The sequence below is a fragment of the Prionailurus bengalensis genome, chromosome D3, assembly GCF_016509475.1.
Source record: "Prionailurus bengalensis isolate Pbe53 chromosome D3, Fcat_Pben_1.1_paternal_pri, whole genome shotgun sequence".
Lineage (NCBI taxonomy): Eukaryota > Metazoa > Chordata > Mammalia > Carnivora > Felidae > Prionailurus > Prionailurus bengalensis.
The window spans coordinates 64,614,038-64,621,604 of NC_057356.1; the positions used below are offsets into that span (position 1 = coordinate 64,614,038).

General features: G+C 40.1%; 1 pseudogene; it reads right to left on the reverse strand.

The window, feature by feature from the left end:
• Positions 1-3,145: 3,145 nt before the first annotated feature.
• LOC122470007 lies at positions 3,146-4,197 on the reverse strand (annotated as a pseudogene).
• Positions 4,198-7,567: the final 3,370 nt, after the last annotated feature.

Genomic DNA, 7,567 nt, shown 5'->3' on the forward strand with positions numbered 1-7,567 from the left:
GACTAATGATTTTCAAACCTTAGTGGGCATGGCATCAGTATCATTTGTACAGAAAGGTCACAGGTGATAGACGCTAATGCTGCTGATATCGGGACTATACACTGAAACCACTGCACTGGGGTGAAGACCTACATCGTGTTCCTCTATAATTCCTGCTGTTCCTGTAGCTCCAGTGTGGTGGTTCCTGCTCTTTGTTAGTACAGGTATTTAGCTTTTCCTGGGAATCTCACATGGGTTTTCACTAGAATAAACTTCAGTAAGTCTCTCTTGCTTTTCCCCAAAACTGACTAAAGTCCAAAAGATGTTGAATTCTTTTTCTTTTTTTTGAAGGCATTTCACTTATAAAATACCTACTGTGTGTGTTGTGTGGTTAGAGACAGGGTATGTGCTGTTATGGAGTTTATTACTCAATCCTGTTTAGGTTTATAATCTTCTGGGAAGAAATGTTGCTGGCTCTTTGAGAGTCTCTTTTCTCCAATCTCTGGGGTCAAATTCAAGTTGGAAGTAATTCGGTAGTAACAAATACATTTATGTCAAGGCAGTAAGAAGGCAGAAGGGTCAAGTAAATTTGTCTGGAGAGTTTGAGAAAAATAATTCTTAATCTCTGTCTTCATTCAGCCCTAAGCCTATAAAATAGAAATTTCTCCAACACTTCCTGCCCTCTGGGGTAATTTGTAGGGAAAAGTGCTGCTGTTACTCATTCACATGAAGAGAGTCAAATTTTGAACTGCAGAGCTGATGAGAACCTGAGGCTGATAATCAATGTTCTGTATTTCTCTGCATCAGTTAGCAGAGGTTGTGGATCTTGCATTCTGCTCATGTTTAGGGGCAGGGGCAGCAAGAAGTTGCTTGACTCTGCAAAGGCAACTCTCCCTCTTGTGACTCCTAATAGCTACACTAGGAGTGTGGGGTTGGAGAAAGTCCCTATGTTGTGACTCGGATCAAACCATGCTCTGCAGTCTGGTTTTATAAACAAAGACTCTATAATCATTGTGACCTTTTTTTCTGGTGCATATGTCTCAATTTGTTCTAGGTACAGCTGGAAAAAAATAATCTTACTAAAAACCCCATCTGAGAGATGCGGGCAGACTATTGCACTGGTAGAATTTGGGCTGGCAAATATTGAGAGTTAAGCTAGAAAGAAGCCATGTGGAGAGGTAGCTTGAGTCCAAGCACATAGGTTCAAGTAAGGAAAAATGAACAAGCACAAGGCAAATGATATGAGTAGTACCAGACTGGAGACTGGAAATCTAGGCTGGGTGTCCAGGGAATGGCAGCTCAGTTCTGGCATCAAGAGCATGAGTTGCCTGAGAAACATGAATTTTAAAGAATTGTGGCTGCGGCTAAAGCTTAAGACAGCATAAATGTTAAGTGACAGCCTAGAGGTGTGGGGAGCAATGGGGTGTGGAGAAGAGGCAAGATTCAAGAATGAAGCCCACATGACCATTTTTTTCTTGCTGTTCAGTAGTGGCTTAAATTTGGTTTCATATTTGCGATGATTTCTCTTTCTTAGCACCAACTTTTTTTTGTTCTCTTTTTCTTTTATTAGGTGTTTTTTTTTTTTTTTGAGACAGAGCAAGAGTTGACTGCCAGGTTCTAACACATTGCTAAAAGTTGTAGTTTGCTTTTTAAAATCTCCTAAAGCTAGACCAAAAGTGTTTTTTTTAATGTAATTTGTGTGTTTGCTTGTTTTGTGTGTATGAGTGAGAGTGAAAGTGGAAAAGCAATATTTTCCTAAAACAACCTAAGGGAAGAAATCACTGGATACAAATTATTGATTGCATGCCCCCCTAGTGGGCTTGTTATCCAATTGACAGTTTGTCCAAGATCACAAATTAATGCTGTATCTTCTAGGAGAAATATGATATTCATTCAATGTTGAGTAAATCCATATATTAAAGCCAAACATTGATAAATAATGTAGGCCAATAACCCCCAAAAAGGCATATTTCCATATTTCCTGGAAGGGTGACAGCATGCTACTATTTTTAATGGCTCTCTCTATTGCCATCTCATATGTGTGAATGATGTTTCAGTGGTTAAGGTTCTGATTTATTAATTAGAATGCAGTTTTCAGTGTGCTAATGTTACCCTGAGTTGAATGATAAGCACATATTTTAAATATGAGGTTTGGCAATTGCACAATATTTTAAGTTGAATTGGAATATGTAAAGGATGAAAATCTCTCAAAGGTATAGAGGATGCGGATCACTTCCCTGTGTACTGGCAGTTTAAAAACAAAATTAGCATTTGTTTTATCAAGAATGAAACAGAACAGGGTATTACTGTAAATGCAACTTGTTTTTTTTTTCTTTGCTTGGAGACCTTTCCCTCTCTTCTATCCCCCTCCACCCAACTAAAGCTCAGATATTTTGAAATATGTTACTTCTCTGTGTTCTTTCTGGGACAGCAGCATGCAAGGGTGTTCTCTATGTACACAAATAACTTTCTTATGTATCTTTTCTAAGGGAAACATGCTATCTAATTCTTTCTTAATTGCTGATCTTTCTTATATCCTAGAAAAGTCGTCTATAGAGGCTACAAAGGCCAACCACTTTAAGTGTGTGTGTGTGTGTGTGTGTATGTGTGTGTGTGTGTGTGTGTGTGTGTGTGTGTGTAAGTCCATAGTTATTTCAAGTCCAAAGTTTCTAGCCACCTTCCGTTTGTTTTTCATGGTTCCCCAAACCCTAACATGAGTCTCTCAGTTTGGTAACATAATACATTCAAAAATGGGAAAAGCCTGTAAGATAGGGGCTGGCCCTGTTCCCAGGCACCAACTTCTAATGGAGTGCTTAAGTATGTGAATGGATTAGCTGCTCATTGGTTGTCCTTGAATTATTTGTACAATGGGAAAACATAGTGTCTTATGTCAGTATGATATAAAAAATGAAGATAGGGGTGCCTGGGGTGGCCTAGGTGGTTAAGTGTCTGACTTCAGCTCAGGTCATGATCTCGCGGTCCATGGGTTCGAGCCCCACGTCAGGCTCTGTGCTGGCAGATCAGAGCCTGGAGCTTGCTTCCGATTCTATGTCTTCCTCTCTCTCTCTGACCCTTCCCAGCTCATGCTCGCTTTCTCACTCTCTCTCTCTCTCAAAAAAAATTTTTTAAAAAGGATAGATTACTTTTTTTAAAGAGAAGTAAGCCTTTATTTCCTTGTTTCACAAATAAAGTTGGCTGAATTGGTTGCTTTTGGTGATAATTCAAAGAGACAAAATCCCATATCCTCATCTGATTCCTCTGACTCTTCCTTTGCTTCAACCTTGGCTGGGGCTGCGGTAGCAGCAGGTGCACCACTGGTGGCAGTGGCCACGGGGCAGCAGCCACAAATGCAGATGGATCAGCCAAGAAGGCCTTGACCTTTTCAGCAAGTGGGAAGGTATGATCAGTCTCCACAGACAAAGCCAGGACCCGCTTGTATCCATTGATGATAGAATGGGGCACTGATGCAACAGTCAGGTAACCTATCTGCGGGCATAGGCGGGCAACATTGCGGACAACCTCCAGGAAGGGAGAATGCAGAGTCTCCTCTGTGATGTCAAGCACTTCAGGGTTGTAGATGCTGCCATTGTCAAACACCTGCTGGATGATCAGCCCAAAGGAGAAGGGGGAGAGGTTCAGCATGTTCAACAGTGTGGCTTCGCTGGCTCCCACTTTGTCTCCAGTCTTAATCAGCTGCACATCACTCAGGATCTCAATGGTGCCCCTGGAGATCTTAGTGGCGATGCCTAAATCCTGGAAGAAGGAAGTCTTCTCAGGCCCCAGACCAGTGTTCTTGGCTGGCACAGTGACTTCACATGGGGCTATGGCACCAGAACGGGGGGCAGCTGGCACCTTTTTAGCCAGCAGCATGTCCCTGATCTCAGCGGGGTCCTCCTTGGTGAACACAAAGCCCACATTTCCCCGGATGTGAGGCAACAGTTTCTCCAGACCTGGGTTGTTCTGTGGATGGCCTTGTGCATCATGGTGTTCTTGCCCATCAGCACAACAGCCTTCCCGCGGAGGGACATGCAGATCTGCTGCATCTGCTTGGAACCCACGTTGTCTCCTCCCACAGTGAAGCATTTTGGATAATCATCCACAAGTTGAATGATCTTAAGGAAGTAGTTGGACTTTCAGGTCGCCCTGTCTTCCCTGGGCATCACAGCCGTGCGTCAGGGATTACCATGCAGGGTTTAAAGACGATGTCACTCTCACAAGGATGCCTGGAGAGAGGAGGGCTAGGATAGATTACTTTTAATGTTTAGGTTTTATTCAAATGTTTTATTTATTTTTTCTTGCCTCTTAAGTTCTGAGCAAAAGACAATAAGAAACATGAGTCCAGTCAAAAGTAGGAACAACCTAACTGCAGATTTGTAATGATTGGAATTGTGAAAATGGAGGTAACAATTCCTCCTTTGTACACACTGTAGGACAGTTGAGGAGCGCTTCTGTCTCCAAGCATGGGGATAGTCTTGATGCTTCCTGGGAGTTCCTTTTGTACTTTTCCTGCCAGTGTAATTAAACGATCCTTCAGTCTCCATTCATGTGGAGGTTCGAATGAAGAACAACACAAACCACCTGACAATGGACATGGTCTTTGAAGAGAGCTCAAAATGTCTCTCTATAAGCCAGTCTCCAAACCACTCCTGCATCACTCCACCAGCTTACCATCACTCTTGGGTGAAAGAAAGGCAGATGATTTAGAGCAGCCACTCATTGTTGCTATTTTATCTTTGGTCTGTGTCATTTAGTAAACAGGTATTCACACATCTATGCCTCAGTATCCCTCAAGGCCAGTTCAGTGTCCTTCTCATTATAGCCATGAAGGTTTCTGAGGATAATCCTGGGTTACCAATAGAAATGTACGTGTTCTTAGTATTTTCTATGTAAGGTATCAGAGGTATATGTTACTATTTCCGATAAAGTTAAATTTTTAAACAAGTTCCTGTGCTCGAGTGAGCAATTATTTTCTATTTTGTACCAAATATATTTTAGGATGAGTACCTTTTATTTAAAAGCAGGGTATTCAGTTAAATATGTAACTGAATATATATATACATATATATATATATGTATATATATATACATATAAATGTATGCTTCAGTCTCTGAAAACTGGACATGCGTTCTTTTTAGGTTTTTGTAGCCTCCAAGCTGTCTTTCTTCTGTCTGCTCTATCTACACCCTACAAATTCACAAAATTTAAGAGGCAACGGCGCTCAAGACTTTTATCTTTGCATTGACAGGGTCATGAAGGGCTGGGGTCAGAATGTTATTTTTATTTTATTTTTAAAATTTTTTAATGTTTATTCATTTTTGAGAGAGAGAAAAAGAGAGCATGAGAAGGGGATGGAAAGAGAGAGACACACACACACAGAATCCAAAGCAGGATCCAGGCTCTGAGCTGTCAGCATAGAGACTGAGATGCTTGAACCCACAAACTGTGAGATCATGACTTGAGTCAAAGTCAGAAGCCCAACCAACTGAGCCACCCAGGTGCCCCCAGAATGTTCTTTTTAGCAGAGACTCACAAAACACTTATTTCTCTTTAGATTTCAGGGCAGGAAAAACAAAAATGAAGGAAAGGACAGTGGCTCCTGTGTAGGACAAGGTCATCATCCAGGTCCACATGCTGCCTCCGTTTGTGAAACAGGCACTTGCTTGTGTCCCTGCCACCAACTTAATAGGTTATAGTGATAAAATATAATCTTTGAAGATTATAAGTTATTATTTGTATTGCTTTTATATATTATCTGTGTTATCTACCGCTTATGCTAAAGAGCTCCCTCATATCTCCTTGTTCCTAAGGTTTTATTTCCTCATTTTCCCTAATGTCCTAACCTTTTATAACTGTCTAGCTATACCACCCCCATCTCTCACAGTTGATGACAATTTCAATTTCTTCTACTGAGACTCTGCTGGTCACAACAGGCTTCATTAAAATTTTGGGTATTCTGAAATACTATTTTGCTTAAATTTTATATCAAGTTTGTTAACAGTATCACATTACATTGTTCATTGTGTATTTGTCCCAGCTCTGGAATGAGATTATAAGCAAGGCTGCATAGCATACTATTTTACTTTCTTCATCATCATAACTCTACACCAGAGTTCTAAGAGTGTGTCTACATTGAATCAAATCAAACCTATTTGTGCATGAGAATATAGGATTTATGATTAGGGAGGATAAATAGAATCAAAGACTTCCATTAATACATTAAATGTTGATATTATGCAAATAAGACTCTGTTATGTTTACTCAATGCAGACATACTGCACATTGAAAATAACAAATAACCAAATGTCACTGAGTGCCAAACTATGTGGCACAGACATTCAGTCCCCTAATTCTCCAAAAATTGAGGCTGCTGAGGAAGACTGTTCACTGAAGGAGGGAGCTTAAACCTTAAGGACTGGAAGATATTTTCTTTAGGTTCATGTGTAAATGGGCAACACCTTGCAGGCAGGTGTTTGCCTTAGAGATTCTTTTTTTTAAATGTAGTTATTTAAATTCAAGTTAGTTAATATACAGTGTAGTATTGGTTTCAGGAGTAGAATCCAGCGATTCATCACTTACATACAAGACCTACCAGCACTCATCCCAACAAGTGCCCTCCTTAATGTCCATTTCCCATTTGGCCCATCGCCCACCCACTTCCCTCCAGCAACCCTCAGTTTGTTCTCTGTCTTTAAGAGTCTCTTATGGTTTGCCTCTCCCTCTGTTTTTATCTTATCTTTCCTTCCCTTCCCCTATGTTCATCTGTTTTGTTTCTTAAATTTCACATGAGTGAAATCATATTATATTTGTCTTTTTCTGACTTATTTCACTTAGCATAATTCCCTCTTGTTCCATCCATGTTGTTGCAAATGGCAAGGTTTCATTCTTTTTGATCACTGAGTAGTATTCCATAATTTGACTATTGTTCATAGTGCTGCTATAACCATTGGAGTGAACGTGCCTCTTCGAATCGGCATCTATGTATCCTTTGGATAAATACCTAGTAGTGTAATTTCTGGGTGATAGGGTGCCTTAGAGATTCTTAAAAGCCCTGTCCCTAACCTTTCCACATGAGGTACTATTTTGGGTTGTTGGAAGTCTTTATGATAGCAGTCAGAAAGTGATATGAATACAAGTTGCTGACAGAAAACAGTTTCCACATTCTTTTTTGTTCTGTGATTTCACATGTTTCACAGAAAGGGAAGGAATCATAATAGTTACACACTTGGGTGTTTGTGATAATCTGACTCCTGCTTAACCATATCCACAAATTACTGTATGTGATTAAAGAATAGAAATAGACACTAAATGCTTTGTATCTGGTAAAAGAGATAAATAAAGCACAGCATCTATCCTCCAAGGATTTCCAGCTTTTAACAGAGGCCCAAAGGCAAATAACAAATTAAAAGCAATACACATGCACACTCACATAGACATATAGGTAGTATGGATATAGTTAGAAAGAATAGACACAAGGGAAGAATAGTTAACTGTTAGAGAATGTTTCACATGGGAGTGAGGTATAGGTTGTGCTATGTGGAATAAATAGGTAACAAGGTAGACATTATGGAAAAGAGCAAGCACAAAGGC